This window comes from Budorcas taxicolor, chromosome 19, assembly GCF_023091745.1.
Source record: "Budorcas taxicolor isolate Tak-1 chromosome 19, Takin1.1, whole genome shotgun sequence".
NCBI lineage: Eukaryota > Metazoa > Chordata > Mammalia > Artiodactyla > Bovidae > Budorcas > Budorcas taxicolor.
In genome coordinates, this window is record NC_068928.1 from 52,350,791 (window position 1) to 52,370,632 (window position 19,842).

General features: G+C 53.7%; 1 non-coding gene across 1 annotated transcript; it reads right to left on the bottom strand.

The window, feature by feature from the left end:
- Positions 1 to 19,432: 19,432 nt before the first annotated feature.
- Positions 19,433 to 19,504, bottom strand: TRNAW-CCA (transfer RNA tryptophan (anticodon CCA)). The gene has a single exon. It is a non-coding gene; the product is annotated as a tRNA-Trp (tRNA).
- Between the last annotated feature and the right edge of the window lie 338 nt (positions 19,505 to 19,842).

The window sequence follows — 19,842 nt, forward strand, 5'->3', positions numbered from 1 at the left end:
AGGTGACAAGGATGAAAGCTGGGAAGGGGAGGCGCTGTCCCAGGGAGGGGGCACTGGTCCTGCCTGCCTCCCATTTCCTACACGACCTTGGGCAGTTCCTTTAACTCTGGCCTCATTCTCCTCAACTGCCTGGGTAGACTTGGACCCGATGATTCCTACTATGCCTCGTGAGTCAGTGCAGCTCAGGGGTCCCTGAGACTACCCCCAGGTCCAATGATTCATGGGAGGAAGTCAGCAAAGCTGTTACAATCCCACAAGCACAGTGCATCCCAGGGAAAGGACACAGATAAAAGTCAGCAGTGGGACGAGGTGCCCAGGGCAGTGGCCAGGTGAGATCAGGCCTGAGTGTCCAGGTTCCTCTCCCAGTGGAGTCCTGTGGACGGCCCCCAATCCTTTCAGAACCATGTCTGACAGTGCTCACCACCTGGGGATGCTCACATGAGCTCTGGGGTCCAGAGGGTTCACTGGGCGTTGACCACATGGACCTCACTGATCACACACGTGGCTGACCTTTGTCTGCAGCCCCCCAAGAGGTCAAACTGATACAGTGTGGCCCGAGGCCCCCACCCTAAACCACACTGTCAGCACAGACTATTTGGCTGCTGGTAAGGCCCCCAGGTAAACACACTCACAAAGACCCTCCAAAGGCTCAGAGGTGACCTCCCAGGAACCAGGGGCAAGGGCCAAACCTTTTTTTGGGGAAAGCTAACCCTGTGCTGATCCTGGCCTTGCGGGCAGGCAAGGTAAAGTGAAGACGATCCAGGGGAGAGGGCCCCACTGCATTCTTAGCACAGGGATGGCAGAGAAGGCAAGAAGAGGGGCTGAGTCCCGGGGGACAGGCCCCTCCCTGCCCCTGCCCGTTCTGTGAGGGCTTGGCTCCAGGCATACCCTGGGGGACTTGGGCCTGACTCTGGGCTGAGCTGTGAAGTCTGGGTGGTTCTCAAATGAGCAGGTTTAGGAGACAGCCACATGTGCCTTTCTCACCTGTCACCTTGCTTGTCTCTCCTGCCTCCCTCTCCCCTTCCGGCCGTCCCCTGGCACCTGCCCGGGAACGTGGCAGCAAGTGAGCCTTGGGGCAGCAGTGAGTGTGTGGGCTCCCAGGGGCAGCCCCATCTGCCGAGAGGGCTGTCTGCCCTTCAGGAGAGCCGCAGAGTGGAGGCGGCCTTTGTTTCTTCCTTTTTTATGCCGAGTTCAAAGCTCAGCCTTCCTCCCAACCCCTGAGCTCCTCTGTTTACTTCCTGAGCATCCTTTTTCTGGGGCCTGGTGCCCCCAGACCTTTAGGGTACCCACCAGCCCCAGGCCTTCTCCCAGCGGTCCCCCAGGCTCAGCATCCTGAAGCTGCCTCTCCCGGGCCAGCCTCCACCTTCCCAGTGCTTCTGAGCTCTTTGCCCTGGCAGCCTTTAGCCCCGCTTCGTTTGGGAGGAAATATTCCACTTATGCCATCTCCTTCCTTCACACGATGGGAAAACAATTTTTGAAATTGTTTTTCTTGAAAGCAGGAAACCAGGAACATGGCTCACTGGGCCTGCCGCCAGCCACTCGGCATCTCCGCACTCCGTACTTCCTGCAGACTTTCCTGCCCACTTGCTCATTTCATCTTCATGTGAGGGGAGGCAGGGCAGGTGGCGTCACCCCCAGTTTGTAGGTGGGGACACAGGCCTGACTGATTCTCGTGGGGCTCCTCCCTGGGGCTTGTCCTTGCAGCAACACCCCCCCCACCGCCCCCAAATTCTATGTTGAGGAAAATGGTGAGAATCAAGGAGATTCTCCCTCAGACCCCCCAGGCCCAAGCACCACTGGCCTTGGAGGACCCTTCTCAGGCTTTCCCCTGTGGGATAAGTCTCACGTTATCAGGAACACCTTGAACAAGCCCAGTGAACTCGGATGTGGACCTCTGCCCAGCACCCCTGGACCTGGAGGAAGCGGGTCCTTGGCCTAGCCGTCGCTCGGACCTCAGGAAACCCCCTCTTTCCTTGGTCTCCCTTCTTCCAAACAGCATTACTTCTACATTTTCCTGCCGCTATAATAGATTTTATACAGTCGGTCGGTGCACTTTAGCGAGTGATAGATCACTTTCATTGCTTCGTTTCATGATTAATTTCCTATAATAGTCCTCTCTAACACCAAGGCGAAAAGAGGAAGGAGAGAAAAAAACCTACATGATCCACTTTGTGCTTGGAGTATAAATGAATTAGATTTAATTTCTGTTTAATTGTTTCGATAGCTCAACCTCTGCTGACTTCACAGGATAATTTATTTTGCAGTCTCAGGGACCAGGAGGAGGGGATGGGGGACAGAGGCTGTAGCCAAGAGGTCTGCCTGTGGACACTGTTTAATTACACCTGATAGTCTTATCTCCCCGTAATTATTGGAGGCTTGTCGGGCTTCTCCGGCGGCCTCCCATCCACACTGAGAATCGATTCCTGGTCAGACCTTGGGCCAGCTGCCTTCAAGAAGGCTGGCCAGCTGCAGGGAGTATGGCGTGGAGTCGAGAACAGCAGAGGGGGTTCCTGAAGTTGCTGGTGGGGGGGCAGGATGCAGGGTAATGTGCCTTTGGAAGTGGAAATTTTCTGATGTTACTGTTTGATGTTACAAAAATGATGACTAACCCCAGCACATCAACACAACAGTTTTCCCCCAAATCCTCTCTCTCTAGAGCTGGTGAGAGGCCACGGTGGGCAGGCGGGGTTTCCACTGTTCCTCTTCCACAGTCAATTGTTAGAGCTGTGTTGACGACAAGCCCTCTCTGCCCAGTAACTGAATCGCTTAGTGAGTGGTTGGTCAGCAGAATGGAGGCCCCTCTTGCACTCCACTCTTCCCCTACAGAGTCCAGCATGCTGAGTTTTTTCTTTGAGATTTATTGTGGTAAAATACACATGACGTAAAATGTACAATTGGAGCCTTTTTTACGTGTTCATCTCAGTGGCAACAAAGACATTCACACTCTTGTGCAACCGTCACCACCATCTATTTCTAGAACTTTCTCGTCGTCCCCAGGAGAAACTTCGCCCATTAATCAGTAGCTCCCTGACTTCCCCAGTCCCTTGTTCAGTCGTAAGTTGTGTCCAGCTCTTTGTGACTCATGGACTGCAGCATACCAGGCTTCCCTGTCCATCGCCAACTCCTGGAGCTTGCTCAAACTCATGTCCATTGAGTCGGTGATGCCATCCAACCATCTCATCCTCTGTCGTCCCCTTCTCCTGCCTTCAGTCTTTCACAGCGTCAGGGTCTTTTCTAATGAGTCAGTTCTTTGCATCAGGTTGCCCAAGTGTTGGCGCCCCAGCCCCTGGTAAACCTCTATCCTACTCTCTATCTCTGGATGTGCCTATTCTAGGGATATCATATTAGTGGAATCATACAATATTTGCCCTTTATGTCTGGCTCATTTCTCTTAGGGTAACGGTTTTACAGTTCATCTGAGTTGTAACCTATGTCAGTGCCTCACTCCTTTCTTAAGGCTAAATAATATTCTGTTATGTGGATGGACCACCCTTTTGCCTTTCGCGGGCAATGAACAATGTTCTCGTGGGCTTTGGGAACAGTCCAGAGGCCATAGCCCCATCCAAGTTACTTGAGCACTCTCCTCCTGCCTGCCGTATCATCTCTGCCAGTCAGAGAAGAAGGTCCAAGGGCCCCCTCTGTAGATGCCCTCCAACTTGGGGCTCCAGCAGAGCCTGGAGCTAGCAGGCCCTCTGGTCTGGTCATGAATATTTATGAAGCAGCTCTTCCTGGGCCATCTCCATTAAATCCTCTCAGTTCAGTTCAGTCGCTCAGTCATGTCTGACTCTTTGCGACCCCATGGGCTGCAGCATGCCAGGCTTCCCTGTCCATCACCAACTCCTGGAGCTTGCTCAAACTCATGTCCTTTGAGTCAGTGATGCCATCCAACCATCTCATCCTCTGCCGTCCCCTTTTCCTCTTCTCCTCCTGCCTTCAGTCTTTTCCAGCATCAGGGTCTTTTGGTGCCTCCATTTACAGATGAGGAGATCAAGGTCAAGGGACATCAGGGGATCTGGTCAAAGTCCCTCGGAAGGGTCAGCACCATGTCCTAAGACCACATCTTTCGGATCCCAGAGCCTGTCGAGTTTCTGTTATCCTGCACTGGCTGGTGGCTCCGTCCCATTCCACCCTTACCAGATGGAATCAAGACGCCCACTGTGCCTGGAAACTTCTGACTGTAGCCGTGAAAACTGCTCTGCAGTGCTCCGTCTTCTCTGCCTTCTTGAAAATCCCTCTGGGGGCATGGTGCTGATGGAGGTCCAGGTTGGGGGGTAGCAGGGAGCAAGTCACAGGTCCAGGGGTTCCCAGTGTGACACTATGGTGCATCCAGCCTTGGTCAGGGGTTCACGGGAGTCCTGGGAGCAGTGGAGGGACCTGGCAAAGGACGAGTCACCCCCAAAACAGGTTGCTGACTTCTGTGTTTCAACATCTCTCATCCTTAGTGGAATTACAAGCTGTGGGGGCAGAAAACTCTCATTTGTACCCAGTGCCTGGCACACAGGAGAAGCCTTACAAGTGCTGCAGAGAGGACCCTGTTGGAAGGGGTGAGTCCTCAGGTGGCATTGCCTTAAAACAGGAGGGAAGATGGGTGCGGCTCAGTGCTCGGATCAGCCTACTTAGGCTCCACGCTTGTAGGAACTTGGAGCGGAGGCTGGGGCCAGCAGAGAGAAAGGCAGGTTTACACTGTGCTGAGATATCTTCTTGCAGTTCAGAGTGACGACGGCCTGTCCCTCAGGAACGATTGATGAAATGCCCACCGCAGGCTGCCTATCCCCCATGTGTGGACACATGTCCACTCCTCAGTTTTGACCAGCACTCTCTTCTGCCTCATTCTCACTGCCCACTGCTAAGGAGACCCCTCCAGGATCAGTCTCCTGACCTTGCACTTGGGGAACAAGATAGATGCACACAGGGAAGGGGTGAGGAGGCCTCAAGGGAAGGTACGGGCTGAGGGAGGGGATGGGGAGGCCAGAGGAGAGGCAGTGTGGCATGCTTGTCCCTTCTTACTTTGCATCTTAAACGCTGTGAGGATGGGAGTGTTTTCAGCAATGGAAATAGTTCATTTTTTTTTTTATTTGTTGTGTTGAGCGTTTGTCATGTCCAGGGATACTGACTGATATGGCAGCAGCTAACCCTCCTGGCCAGCCAGACCCTGCTCTCGTTCTCTCTCTTGTCCTGGGGAAAGTTCTTGGCCGTGGGCACATGGAAGCATGGACTCAGGCTGGTTCAGTGGAGCAGACCCTGGTTTAAGTCCTGGAGGTGAGCGCCTCCATAGACGCTAGGTTTCCAGAAGGAAGAGGGTGCAGCGTGGCTCTAACTGCTTCAGAGCACCTGCAGGATGTGTGTGGTGGTGTCAAGATGACCTCCTGGTTGGTGAAGTGGGGTGGGTCCGGACCACATGGGTTTCTGTGGAGGCTCAGTGGGGTAACTAGCACACACTAGTACAAGCAGTGCCCTGTGTGTACAAACGGTTGTCTGGGCGAGCACTGAATGTGCGGTGTGTGCTGGTCCTGAATCTCCCAGGTGCAAGTTTCAGATGCCCGCCTCTGCTGTTCATGTCATTGGGAGGGCTGGAGTGAGTCTGGCCGCTGGGTACCTGGATGTGGGGCTCGGTGGGGAGAGAGGGCCATTACTTGTTGGCTACATCCCAGTGGCTCCCCTGCCAGTTGAGGTTGGTATTGGAGGAGATGTGCCCTCAGCCGGTCTGGATGCCCTTCAGGCAGGTCTAGTGATTCCAGGCTGGTGGAGGGCCCTTTAGTAACATAAAAACCCTAGAGACTGGTCTGGGACATTCTGCTGAGGTCACAGGTGAACCTGTGGACCAATCACGGTGCCACTGTTTTGATTAGATCAGAGGCAACAGTGACTTACCAACAGTAGGAGCCATCTGGTTACTGGGTGAAGAGGGGCGATCGGGGTAGACCCACCCAGAGGTCCGCTAGGGTGTGTGCCTGGATGCACCCACAGGGGGAGCCACTCTGGGCACTTGTGAGCTGCTGGCACGTGAGCTGTGTCCTTCCACGAGGCAGGAGCTCCCCTCGTTCCCATGGGCAGTAGAGGGACTGAAGGCCAGCGAGAGCCCAAGGCCACACAGCTAACCTGTGGCTGTGCTGGGCCGTGACCCCAAGCAGCCGGCGCCGTCTCACCGCAAGGACTGGGGCCTACCACGGGGGCCACATTCGTGGTGATGTGTGCCTGCCACCTGCCACTTGATGGGTAAATCCCCAGCTGACTTCACAGTTCATCTCGGGTTGCCTGTCTCTTTCTCCCTTCCTGCCCCCATCCCTCAAGACAGACCCGGGACAGCCCTGGGCTCTCAGCAAGCCTCACCCTCCAAGCCCTTAGATATTTATCAGGTTTCTGTGACCATCTTCTCTGCAAGACCAAGAGCATCTTGGGCAGGACTTAGTCCCTAAATGCCTGTGCCCAGCACCACACATGGGCACAGGGGGTGGTCTAACCCTGGAAGAAAAGGTAATGTCAGCCCGCTGTGCACACGCACACACACACACACGTGTGTGCTGATTTGTCTGGATGTGCTGACACCCATCGGAGAAGGCAGTGGCACCCCACTCCAGCACTCTTGCCTGGAAAATCCCATGGACAGAGGAGCCTGGTAGGCTGCAGTTCATGGGGTCGCTAAGAGTCAGACACGACTGAGCGACTTCACTTTCGCTTTTCACTTTCATGCATTGGAGAAGGAAATGGCAACCCACTCCAGTATTCTTGCCTGGAGAATCCCAGGGACAGGGGAGCCTGGTGGGCTGCCATCTCTGGGGTCGCACAGAGTCAGACACGACTGAAGAGACTTAGCAGCAGCAGCAGCAGCTGACACCCTGTAAACACCTAGTTTGCTGGTGTGTCTTCTCCTGCTCTTTCCCTCTTCATCCCCGGGAGGTACCCCCACTCTGGGCTCCTCCACTCCCTCAGCCAGCTAAGCAGGTGTTATGTTTGACCTGGGCATCTTTGCTGGGATGGCCACCGTCCTGGCGGCAGCCTCTGCCTCTTAGCGGAGCCCTGCGTGTTCCCTGGGAAGGGGCAGGTGAGGGGTGGTCCCAGATTCCACATGGTTTGGTGAAGGGGCCGAGTCTCCCGGTGTTCACGGACCCTGTGGACTTGGCCTTCTTGCTCAGTGGAAAGCTGCAGCCAGGAGGGCCCGGCGGCCTGGGGCAGGCAGAGCAAGGCCTGCCCCCTCCCCTGGGGCTCTGGTGCTCTGCCTCAAGGCCGGCCTGCCCTCCCTTTCCCCGCACCTGGCCAGCACGGTGACCGCCAAGAGCAAAAAGCCCGGCAATGGGTGCCAGGGAAACGTCCCCAACTCTCATCCCCTCCATTAATCACCAGCTTTCAGGGCACTGGGGCCCCTGTTTAAGACGCACCGGTGATTCCGAGGTGAGCACAGGCGCTCCCAACCTCCGCTGTTAATCTGCTCCCTCAGAGACAGGCTACCTCGGCCTGTTAATCACTTGCTGTAATTACAGCCCCAACTTTTGCACAGGGAATGTTAATTGATGCGTTGGGTGGAGGCGCTGTGCACGCACGGCGTCCTTCTCCTGTGACCCCCAAATGCCAAGGTCATAGGATCTGGTGGGGCTAACAGTGCATAGAAATGAGCAGTGTGTCATGGTGGGGAGTGGGGGTGGGGAGGGTGGCTGGCTGCCAGCAGCGGCCGGGCTCCTCGCCCTTCCCAGCGTTCTGCCTGCTTGCCAGTCCGGATAGTGGGTAGGGGGAGGGCCACTGTGGAGAGCGAGGGCTGGGTCCTGGAGGGCCAGGGCTCCCCTCTCCGGCAGGGTTGGGAGCCAACCTTCCAAGAAGCCTGCCGACCCTCCTGGGGTATGGTCTTAGACGTCCTACCCACAGGGTGGGCTCAGTGACTTTTCTGAGGTACCTCGGTCTGTACCAGGCAATTCTGCTACTTCGTCCCCTGTGGGAAACTTGGCTGGCTGACCAGCAGGACTACTTCTGCCCGTTCCCTGAGCTGTGTGAGGCTATTCACAGCACCCTTTGGGGCCCGGAAGTAATTTTATGGCCTCCACTGCCATTTACTCGTCATGAAGTTTGTTTTTCTCCAATTATAAAAGGAATATATGCTTATTAGAAAATACTTGGCAATACCTCCTAATTTCAGGCTTTTATGCCCAACAGTAGGATGGAAGGGACTCCGCCGACTGCTTAGTGCCGGCTCCATCCTAACACCTTGGGAACTGAGGCTCAGAAAGGGATGGAGCAGCCAGCCCAGAGTCCTTGGGTCCGTGGAAGCACAGGCTGGGACCCTGCTTCTGATTGGGACCTTCCCCACACTGCCTGGAGCTCCCAGTCCCCGGGCCCTATCCTTGGATGCTGGCTCGAGTGTTCCCCGAGGGGCTGGAGTGATGGACACAATGATGGAATGATTGCAGGCTTGGAGAAGAAGGTTGGGGAGGGCGTGGTTCCCTGGACTCCTGCTGATGGCGTGGCAGGGATGATCCCCTGCCAGGCCTCTTGGTGGTCCTGCTGCTGCTGCTAAGTCACTTTAGTCGTGTCCGACTCTGTGCAACCCCATAGACGGCAGCCCACCAGGCTCCCCGTCCCTGGGACTCTCCAGGCAAGAACACTGGAGTGGGTTGCCGTTTCCTTCTCCAATGCATGAAAGTGAAAAGTGAAAGTGAAGTCACTCAGTCGTGTCCGACGCTCAGCGACCCCATGGACTGCAGCCTTCCAGGCTCCTCCATCCATGGGATTTTCCAGCCAAGAGTACTGGAGTGGGGTGCCATCGCCTTCTCCACTTGGTGGTCCTAGATGCCCACAATGCCCTTGGGAACCCCAGGGTAGTTGGGGCAAGGAGCCAGGGCTGCAATGAACCCAAACATCCTCATAATCTGAGCATGGCCTCGTGAGGTCTGTAGGGGGCATGGGGCCAGGCGGAGCAGGTGGTGGGAAGGACAGGAGGGCCCTTCTCTTGCCATCTGAACAGTCTCGTCTCCAAAGACTCTGTACATCCTGCTAAGGGTCACCCACAGGGAGATACAAGGTGCTGAGTCCTGTCCCCTGGTCACCACCACACTGACACCAGGCTGTTCTCGTGCCCTGTCCCTGTGGGACTCCTTGCCCACAGAGGGAGACCCCTCTGTGGCTTCATGGCTGTGGTTGATTGAGCATCAGTGCTGGCTATTCAGGCCTCACCTAAGAGTCAGCTGAAGTGCTAAGAGTCACAGTACCTCCCTCCCTGGATTCTGGATGGTTGGTTGGGGAGGGCCCAGGCATCAGTGGCCTCCAGAACACTCCAGGTGCTTCCAAGGAATAGGCAGGACAGAGCACAGGGTCTGGATGGAGGTGTGGTCCACGGGTGCTATTGAGTTTTGTGTCTGCGATGCTGAGGGAAAGTCAAGGACTTGGCCATGCCTGGTGGGGAGGATGGGTGGGTAGAAAGGACAAGACTGGGAGGCCAGGGCAGGGGTGCCCGCTTCAACCCCAGTGGAGTCATTAAAACCCCAGTCAGCTTCAGCAGAGCCAGAGTAGGGAGGTCCTGAGCACTGCTGTGGGGTGACTGTGGGGAGGGGTGAGAGGGAGGAGGGAGCTGGGGAGAATGACAAGGGATCTGATGCCTGAGGGGCCGTGCAGGGCAGGGTGACTCGCCCAAGCTGAGAGACCTGCAGTGGAGAGGCAGCAGGGAGGTCTGGGTCCAGTGCCAGACACCCACCAACCCGGCAGGGGGCCCCGAGCCGGGAAAGGGTGTGACCAGCCGGCACTGCTGACTTGGTGCTGATGTCCCCCGTCCACCCCAGCTGGGTGATCACCCCACTGCAGTCCCCTTTGCCACCCCCATTCACTCTCATTATGGACCCCACGGGTCAGGCTGTGGAGGCTCTTTCCAGAAAAAATGAATAAATAATAGATAAAATCTACCACCAACCAAGAAGGCTCCCAGGCTGCTGCAAGAATATTGTCCTGGGGGTTAGTGATGTCTGCGCTCAGGACCAGTCTCCTCTGTTCTCCCCGTCTCAGATTCCACTAAAGGGTGCTGACTACTTCCTGGAGGTGGGGGGACGGGTGTCTTCTTTACCTTCTCAGGCAGCTGCTTGACAGCCCGAGCTGTCCCAGAGGCCAGTCCTCACCAGGCTCAGTCCCTCACAGCTGGCCTCCTGGGATGACGTGGCTCAAGACTTGTAAATCCTCCCCATCCTGGGGCCTCCACTGGGCAACACCTGGAATGGTCATCACCGGGGATGGGCCCTGTGTACCCCCTTCCTGGTCTACTTCTCTGTGACCTAATGCTTTCATCCTGCCAAGACTTGCCAGGCTGGCAGATGCCATCCCTGCGCCACTGCCACTTCCCAACCTGCAACACCCAGGATGGAGCCAGGGGCAGGTCTAGCCCAGGACCTCACCACCCTCAACACGGCCTTTTTCCCACCATCCAGGATTCAGTCTTTGTTTACTGGGCCGAGGTGCTCTGTGGCTGGGGGCAGCATGGCCAGAACATGGGGGTCCCCACTCGGGAAGTCTGACAGCACTTGGACCCAAGGATGGGCCAGGACGTGGAGGTCACCCAAGCCAGCTTCCTGCCCAGCAGGCCCCTGCTTCCCAGTGCCCCATGACAGATGGCCACACGGCAGCTCCTCCAGTGTTCCCGTGACTTGTGATTTAGTGATCACGGGAGCCAAGTGACAGCTGAGAGTCCTCATCCCTTCTCCATGTCCTCAGAAGGGTCCTGCAGTCCAGCTGGGCAGGAAACCAGCTTCCTCGGGTCCTGCCTGCTGCTCCTGACTGTCTTCCTGCCGCTTCCTCCCTCCTGCTCCCCCTCTCCTCTGGCAGGAGGCAGCTTCCACATGGAGACCTTGGGGTCGCTCTTGGTCTGCAGGAACTGAGGGTCTCTGTTTCCTTATTGCTCATTTGGATTCCTCTTCTCCCCCCTCAAATGCCTGTTTTCTCTGCTTATCTTCATTCATAGCCTGTGAACTTCACCTAGTCAGCTGTAAGCATTCATGTGTTGGGTTTGGATGGGAATGGGAGATGGGGGGACCCCGGGCTCTGAGTCTACCCTTGGCCGCTTCCCAATGGTGTGGCTTTGGCTGGGAGGTACTCTCAGCCTTGGTTTTCTCCACTGTCAGCTGGGGGCAACGGCAGAAGCTTTTGGTTGTGTGGATTCAATGAAACGTTCAGGAAAGCATCCAACACCTCTCTTAAAGGATGGCAGTGATACAGATCAGTTTCATTGTCAAAATGCTCATCATAAACCCTCCAGGCTGACCGAGCAATCCCACACTGCCCCATTTGGCCACCTCCTAAGGTTCACGTCATCCCTGATGCTTCCAGGCTGACCTGCCTCTCCTGACTGGGTCTCCCTGGCATTCTGACAGCGCCTGTGTCTCTGTTTGGGGGCTCCCAAGAGCAGGCCCTGAGATAAGTGGTCAAGGGCATGCAGTGGTGGAGAGAAAGGGGAGGTGGACAGGAAGAGAGGCAGCCCACCATCTTCAGGGCAGCTGGAGCCTATCTCACTGGGGCTCTGGGGACCAGTGAGAAAATGCCCCCCAGGGCTCTCCCACTATGGGGAGGGGTGGGACACGTGTGCACCCATCTGTGCCATTCCTTCTTGAGGCTGCTCAGGGGGCATATGCCTGGACCTCAGGACTTCAGGCCCTGGCAGATGGAGAGAGCCCCAGGCAGAGGCTGGCAGTTCTTTGTGGGGCTGGGGGGGGGGGGGGATGTAGCTGTGTCCTCTTCACAAAGTGTGGGTCTCAGCCTGGGGGCGAGGGTGGAGATCCCTTCCCTGGAGTCTCTTCTAGCTCAGTCCTAAGAGTAATGGCAGGTCCTCACATTGCTGATCTCATGTTTCTAGAATTCTCTTTACCTCTCACTCGCCAATCCCCCTTTATCTCAGTTCCCTGTGATAGTTAAGACTTCTTTATATGAAGCATCTCCGGTAATTTTGAGGCAAAATGAGTGTGTGGTTTTGCCTCCTGATAGGACTCTGATAAAGAACTGGTACTGGGGGTGGTCCTCAGAAGTGGAAGGGCTGGGCACTGATGTATCAAGGGTGGCAGGACATGGCAGGGCCCAGGCAGTGTCTTCTGCAGACCCTCACCTGAGGTGGCGATGGTGACGATGCTGATGGCTGAAGATACAGAGTGCTTTGGTGGCTCCCCACTCAGACGGCTTTGGGGTGACCCCCCCATGGAGTGGTGGGCCTCTCTGCCCGCCTTGGCCTCAGAGACGGAGCTGTGGGGATGTTCAGCAGTAGCTGCCCCCTGGGAGCCCTTCACCTTGCTGGACATCGGCCTTCACTAGCCTAAGTTGGCACCTCCCCAAGAACGGTTTCCTGCGGCCGGTGGCCAGCTTTGTCACCAAGGAGTGAATCTATCTAATCTACTCAAATCTAATCTAATCCCCACATGCATATGCTATTGACATATGGTTTTGATGTCATATGGGATGTGTGGTTGGCTGAAAGATACCCATGGGGCAATCCTGGAATCCGTGAATTTCACTTTGTATGACAAAACCTGACTGTGCAGGGGTGATTAAGTTAAGGACCCTGGGATGGAGAGATTATTCTCCATTATCCAGGTGGGCCCCAAATGCAATCCCGGTTGTCCTTAAAAGAGTGGGGGAAGGGGAGATTTGATGCAAACAGAAGAGAACGGCTGTGACGAGAGGCGGAGACTGGAGGGATGCGCCAACGAGCCAAGGAACCCTTGGGGCCACCAAGAAGCCTGAGAAGGCAGGCCACGGATTCCTCCCTGGGGCCCCTGTGGGAGCGCAGCCCTTCCACACCTTGATTTCAGCCCTGTGATGCTGCCTTCAGACTTCTGGCCTCCTCTGTGAGAGGCAAGACTCCGGTCGTTTTTTGCCACCCAGTTTGTAGTCACTTGCTGCTGCTGCTGCTCCTGCTAAGTCGCTTCAGTCGTGTCCGACTCTGTGCAACCCCAGAGACGGCAGCCCACCAGGCTCCCCCGTCCCTGGGATTCTCCAGGCAAGAACACTGGAGTGGGTTGCCATTTCCTTCTCCAATGCATGAAAGTGAAAAGTGAAAGTGAAGTCGCTCAGTCGTGTCCGACTCCTAGCGACCCCATGGACTGCAGCCCACCAGGCTCCTCCGCCCATGGGATCTGCCAGGCGAGAGTACTGGAGTAGGGTGCCACTTAGGGCAGCAGAAACTCCCACGGTGTCATAACAAAACGCACCGCAGGGGTCGCTAGTGAGCTGCACTAAATGTGAGGGCGTCTGCCTGTGTTTCTGTCCTCTGACTGGGCAAGGGAGAAGCCTTGACTTTTAAACATGCTGTGACTGTTATGGATGTCTTCCTCTGGTTTCTTCCTCTGCCATGTTCTGACTAGGGACATGTTCTGGTGCCGTGAAAGCTTTAGTGACTGGGCACTTAGACGCACAGGCAGCCGCTGATGGCACTGGTGACCTCACCCAAGCCCCAGTCCCAGGAGCTCTGTCAGGAGAGGGCATTCAGGAGCTCAAGATGGGGGGTCCAGGCACCCCCATAGGTGTCTTGTCTGAAATCACTAAGGTGGTGGGCATGAAGGGTCAAGGTGAGTACAAGGCTTTGCTGGATTCTAGCTCTGGATGAAGGGTTTTATGCCCCGCCCTGACCCAGGAGCCACTGTCGATCCCACAGGGCCAGTGCCTTCCTTCAGAGAGCTTACATTCCGACAGCCGGCCATGGAGGAGTTTGTGGGAGCCAGGCAGAGGACAGTCCTTCCCACTGGGCAGCTCCCAGGGCCGGGCGACCCTGCTTCCTCTCACTGGATTTTCCTGGTGGATCCCTGCAAAGATATTTGTTTTAAAACTGGAAAATGTGGCAAGTAGAAAATTTAAGCTTACTCAGGAGACTCACACACTCTTTCTGTTGGACCAGACAGCTCCAGAAGTTGACAGAGGCTCTCACTGCCCTCTGCCCACTTTTAAGTGAAGGGACACTAGTTTGTTTGTTCCTTATCAGAAGGGACTTTCAAGAAATCATTCCAGGAGAGGTTGGCGAGGTGCCAGTGGCAGTGTCTCCTGTCCTGCAGGCCTGCCTGGATCCAGTGGACAGGGAGTCAGGAGGCTGGCCTCCCGCCCTCCACAGCCTGTGTTCCCCGCTCAGGAGCACGGGCCGTCTAGGGAAGACGGAACAGGCAGCCCAGGGAACAGAAGTGCATGTTTGCAGTTGAGAGACAGAATGTGAGCCCTTTGGGCAGCAGAGGCCCCCTGCCCAAACGGGTGTTGATCTTGAGGCTGGAAGTGTGAGACAGAATGTTCATAAAAGACTACTTTCCGAGCATCACTTTGCATTTCTGTAATAGTCATGAATTTTTTGTGTGTGGTAAGATGTACAAAAATGTTACCTTCATAACCACTTCTTAGGGTCCAGGTCTGTGACATTAAAGACATTCACATTGTGCAGTCATCATCATCATCATCTCCGGAGCTTCTTCATCTTCCCCAAATAAACGCTCCCCCCATCAAATGCTAACTCCCCACATCCCCACCTTCTGCCCCTGGCAACCACCATCCCACTCTCTGTCTCTATGGATTTGCCTGTTCTAGGCACCTTGTGCAAGTGGAATCAGACAGTATTTGTCCTTCTGTGACTGGCTTATTCACTCAGCATATTGTCCTCAAGATTCAGCCATGTTGCAGCCGGTGCCAGAATAGAGTTTAATTTGTTTTTTAAGATTTACCTATGTTTATCTGTGCCGGGTCTTCGTCTCTGCGTGCTTCCTCTAGCTGCAGTGAGTGGAGGCTACTCTTTGTGCCTGGGCTTCTCACTGCAGTGGCTTCACTTGTTGTGGAGCACGGGCTGCAGTAGTCGTGGCCCTTGGGCTTAGTAGCTACGGGTCCCCGGCTCTAGAGCGCTGACTCAGTAGTTGTGGTACATGGGCTTAGTAGCTACGGGTCCCCGGCTCTAGAGCGCTGACTCAGTAGTTGTGGTACATGGGCTTAGTAGCTACGGGTCCCCGGCTCTAGAGCGCTGACTCAGTAGTTGTGGCCCGTGGGCTTAGTTGCTCCTCCGCATGCAGGATCCTCCTGGACCAGGGATTGAGCCCGTGTCCTCTGGGTTGGCAGATGGATTCTTAACCATTAGAGGACCAGGGAAAGTCCAGAAAAGAATTCAATTTCTAAAAGCCTTTTCATGTAACCAGTCTCGCTTCATTCTAGCCATCCTGTACACGGGTTATATTAGCCCCATTTTGCGGATGAAGGTACCAAGGCTCACCATGGAGGCTCACTGAGACATGCCTGGAGGTCACATGGCCAGTGAACAGGAGCAATGACATATTTTTTCTGACCTTCCCCTGGGCTCTGCCCACTTCTCATTGGCCAGGTGACACTGATGGGCCTACAGTTTTTCCAATATATGCCACCTACCCTCTTAATAACAACTGTCACATAAGTAGAAAATCAAATCAATTCTGGAAGAAAACCTTATCACTCTCGGTGTCTCCTCTTGTTTCCCTCTCCCCTTCTCTTGAGATGAGGCAGGGTGGTTTCTAAGAATATCTCCAAGTGATGGGACAGGTCAGTTTATAAATACTGTGTAACCTGAGATGATGGGTCCAATTTGAAGCCTGTTGACAGTGAGGCTTTGAAGGATGGGCTCCAGGCAGGGTGTGTGCACGCTCACGGAATGCAAATCAATAATTTATGAGGAGAAGGGCATGTTATGCAAATTCAAGGTATTGGCATTGTGTCTGCAACAGATAAGTGCTAGGATTCCATAGAGGGAGGGGCTGAGCTGAAGCAAATCCTCAGCCCCTGGGCTCTCAGGGGTTCAAACTTGTGGATGGTGATGACCAGGAGAGGTCAGCATGGAAGGGGACTCAGAAGCAAGAGAAACCTGTCCCCTGGGCTCTAGTTTCCAGAAGTCCTTGGACGTCCCGATTCCATGGTAGCTGGGAGGTTTCCTGAGTGCTTCAGATACCTGGTTTCTGTGGCCAAAGAGTCTTCTGGTGTCAGAGAACTGAAGGTCTGGAAGCCCCAGACCTTCCACCTTTAGGTGGAGGCATTGCTGGGTGGCCAGAGCCATCCACTTACCTGGCTAATCTGTCTTCTGAGAAACTGGCATGGGCAGAGGTATGTTGCTTAACCAACCTCATTACTCTTGTGCATTTAGTGGCTCAGGGGAAGATAATACCTTTCAGGTTTGACCCAATTTTAGTTTTTGTTGTCATAACCATGGAAAATCGACCTTTGGCCCCTCCGCAGCGGGCCTGAATGGGAAGTGGTTTACGGCAAGCACGCCAGGCAGGGTCCCTAATGCGCTTGCAGGAGAGAGCCACACACCCTCCGTCGCAGCCGTAATCTCTGCTGAGCAGCAATTTCCATGACAAATTCTCATTCTTCCCTGCCACCTGAACACCCAGCTCCCTGGAGATTCTGAAAATTGAATTACCTTAACTTCAAAGTAGACAGATAGATGGACAGACGGACAGACAGACAAATCTCTTTACTCAGTGTCTGCATTTCCAGGCCACAGACAAGCTTGCTGAACTCTCAGTCGTCATTTCTCTGCCGATGCTGTGAGCTGCAGTGTCACTTCCTGTTTCCAATGAGGTAGCAGGCATTGCAGGCCAGGAATTGAGGCTTCATGTGATCTGTTTGCCGAAGTCTTTCCTTTTCTGACTTTGTAGAAGAGACACAATTAGAAGATATGTAATATCTTTGATGGGTTTCCCAGGAGGCACTAGTGGTAAGGAACCCGCCTGCCAGTGCAACAGACATAAGAGATTTGGGTTTGATCTCTGGGTTGGGAAGATCCCCTGGAGGAGGGCACGGCAACCCACTCTAGTATCCTTGCCTGGGGAATACCCATGGACAGAGGAGTCTGGTGGGCCACAGTCCATAGGGTTGCAAACAGTCAGACACAACTGAAGTGACTTAGCCTGCATGCAATGTCTTTGATACAGAGACAGGAGAATGGGGTAGAGAAATTGAAGGAGAGTAGGTGTATTGGTTAGCTACTGCTGTGTAACAAACTACTTTCAAGGTCAGTTGCTTAAAACAAGAATCATTTCTTTTCATTGCTTTCAAGTCCCTGGGTCAGTTGGGGGGTCAACTGATCTTGGTTGGGCTCCCTTTGGGACTGCAGATGGACTCAGTGGCTCTGCTGCAGGCTGGGTCAAGCTGGAGCAGCCCTGCTTCATGTATCTTTCCTCCCCATCCTGGGACCAGGGGCCCAATCATGGCAATAGCTGAGGCACCAGAGAACAGCAGAAACAATCAAGGCTTCTTCTGGCCTAGCCTTGGAAATGGCTCACCATCTCTTCTTCGTCCTTCTGTTGGCCAAACAACTCCCATGTTGAGCTCAGATTCACAGAGGGTGTAAAAAGAGAATCTACCTTTTAGAAGAAGGGAATGGCAACCCATTTCAGTATTCTTGCCTGGAAAATTCCATGGACAGAGGAACCTGGTGGGCTATAGCCCATGGGATCGCAAAGAGCCAGACATGACTGAATAACTAACACACGCTAACACACAGCTTTTTAGCAGGAAAAACTGCAAAGCCACATGATTTATTTAGTGCTTACCATGTTGAAAAAGACCCTGTTGCTGGCAAAGACTGAGGGCAGGAGTAGAAGGGGGCAACAGAGGATGAGGTGGTTGGATGGCATCATTGACTCGATGAACATGAGTTTGAGCAAACTCCGAAAGATAGTGAAGGATAGGGAGGCCTGGTGTACTGCAGTCCATGGGGTCGCCAAGAGCTGAACACGACAGAGCAGCTGAGCACAACAACAACAATGGACTAGTCACTAAATGAAGTGTTCTGTATACATGGTCTTATTTATTCTTTACAGTGGCCCAAAAAGAGAATTATTATCACCCAATTTATAGGTGAGCAAACTGAGGTTGGCAAAGGTTAGTGACAGGGGAGCCAGGATTTTGGTCCAAGTTTACCTGACTCCCAAGGGCAGACTCCTAGGGACTATGCCTTTCAATCTTGCAGCACTGCCCTCGAGTTCCTGGCCCTGTTCTAGGCCTTCTCTTCCCCTCACTGGGGTTACTTTGTAAATGGATGGATGAATGGATGAGTGGGTGGTCAGGGTGATGGACAGACGGATGGATGGATGGCAAGCGGGCAGATAGTTCAGTTCAGTTCAGTTCAGTCGCTCAGCCGTGTCCGACTCTTTGCGACCCCATGAATCGCAGCACGCCAGGCCTCCCTGTCCATCACCATCTCCCGGAGTTCACTCAGACTCACGTCCATCGAGTCCGTGATGCCATCCAGCCATCTCATCCTCAGTCATCCCCTTCTCCTCCTGCCCCCAATCCCTCCCAGCATCAGAGTCTTTTCCAGTGAGTCAACTCTTCGCATGAGGTGGCCAGAGTACTGGAGCTTCACCTTTAGCATCATTCCTTCCAAAGAAATCCCAGGGTTGATCTCCTTCAGAATGGACTGGTTGGATCTCCTTGCAGTCCAAGGGACTCTCAAGAGTCTTCTTCAGTAGACAAATGGAATTGATATTTCCAAGGACCTTGGCCTCTTTTTTAAAAAAATTTTATTGAAGTGTAGTTCATTTACAGTGTTGTGTAAATTTCTACTATATAGCAAAGTGACTCAAGCATATATACATTCTTTTTCATTTATAGCTTGTGATAGGATGTTGATTAAAGTTCCCTGTGCTACATAGTAAGATCTTGTTGTTTATCCATCCTATATAATATCAACAGTTTGCATTTGCTAACCCCAAACTACCAATCCTTCCTTCCCCCCACCCCACCTTCCACCTTGGCAACCATAGATCTGTGAGTCCGTTTCCATTTGGAAAGTGAAAGTGAAGTCGCTCAGTTGTGTCTGACTCTTTGCCACCCCATGGGCTGTAGCCTACGAGGTTCCTCCATCCATGGAATTTTCCAGGCAAGAATACTGGAGTGGGTTGCCATTTCCTTCTCCAGGGGATCTTTCCAACCCAGGGATCGAACCCAGGTCTCCCGTATTGCAAGCAGACACTTTTACCATCTGAGCCACCAGGGAAACTCTCCTGTTTTGTATATGCTCATTTGCGTTGTATGTCAGATTCCTCATATAAATGGAATTGTATGGTATTTATCTTTCTGACTTCACTTAGTATGACAATGTCTAGGTCCATCCATGTTGCTACAAATGGCATTATTTTGTTATTGTTTATGGCTGAGTATATACATGTTTATTCATATGGACCACGTCTTCTTCATCCGTTCACCTGTTGATGGACGTTTAGCTTGTTTCCATGTCTTGTCTATTGTAAATAGTGCTGCTATGAATATAGAGGTGCATGTATCTTTTCAAATTTTAGTTATGTCTGGGTACATGTCCAGGAGTGGGATGGATGGATCGTTTGGCAACTCTACTTTTAGTGAGTGAGTGAAGTTGCTTAGTCGTGTCCAACTCTTTGTGACCCCATGGACTGTAGCCTACCAGGCTCCTCTGTCCATGGGATTCTCCAGGCAAAAAGTGGGTTGCCATTTCCTTCTCCAGGAGATCTTCCCTACCCAGGGATCAAACCCGGGTCTCCTGCGTTGGAGGCAGAAGCTTTAACCTCTGAGCCACCAGGGAAGCAAAGAGGGACCCTCTTTCTCCACACCCTCTCCAGAGTTTATTACTTGCAGGGACCTTAGCCTCTTTCTGATGTGTAATCCTAGTTTCACCAAGCCAGGCTGCCTCTGGAGAGGTCTTCCTTTCCTCATGAGCTAATACTCATCTCTCAGTAGTAAGAATGCTGCCTTGAAGGAGCTCCGAAGGAAAGGGAGGTCCTAGGAAAGCAGCTGTCATGGCCGGGATCACTCAGGGAGGGCAGTCTGAAGGCCACTGCAGAGTCCTGGTCTACCTGGGCTTGCACAGAGAGGCCTCCTCCCTGCCAGACCTTGATCTAGGTTTCACACCCAGAAGGTAAG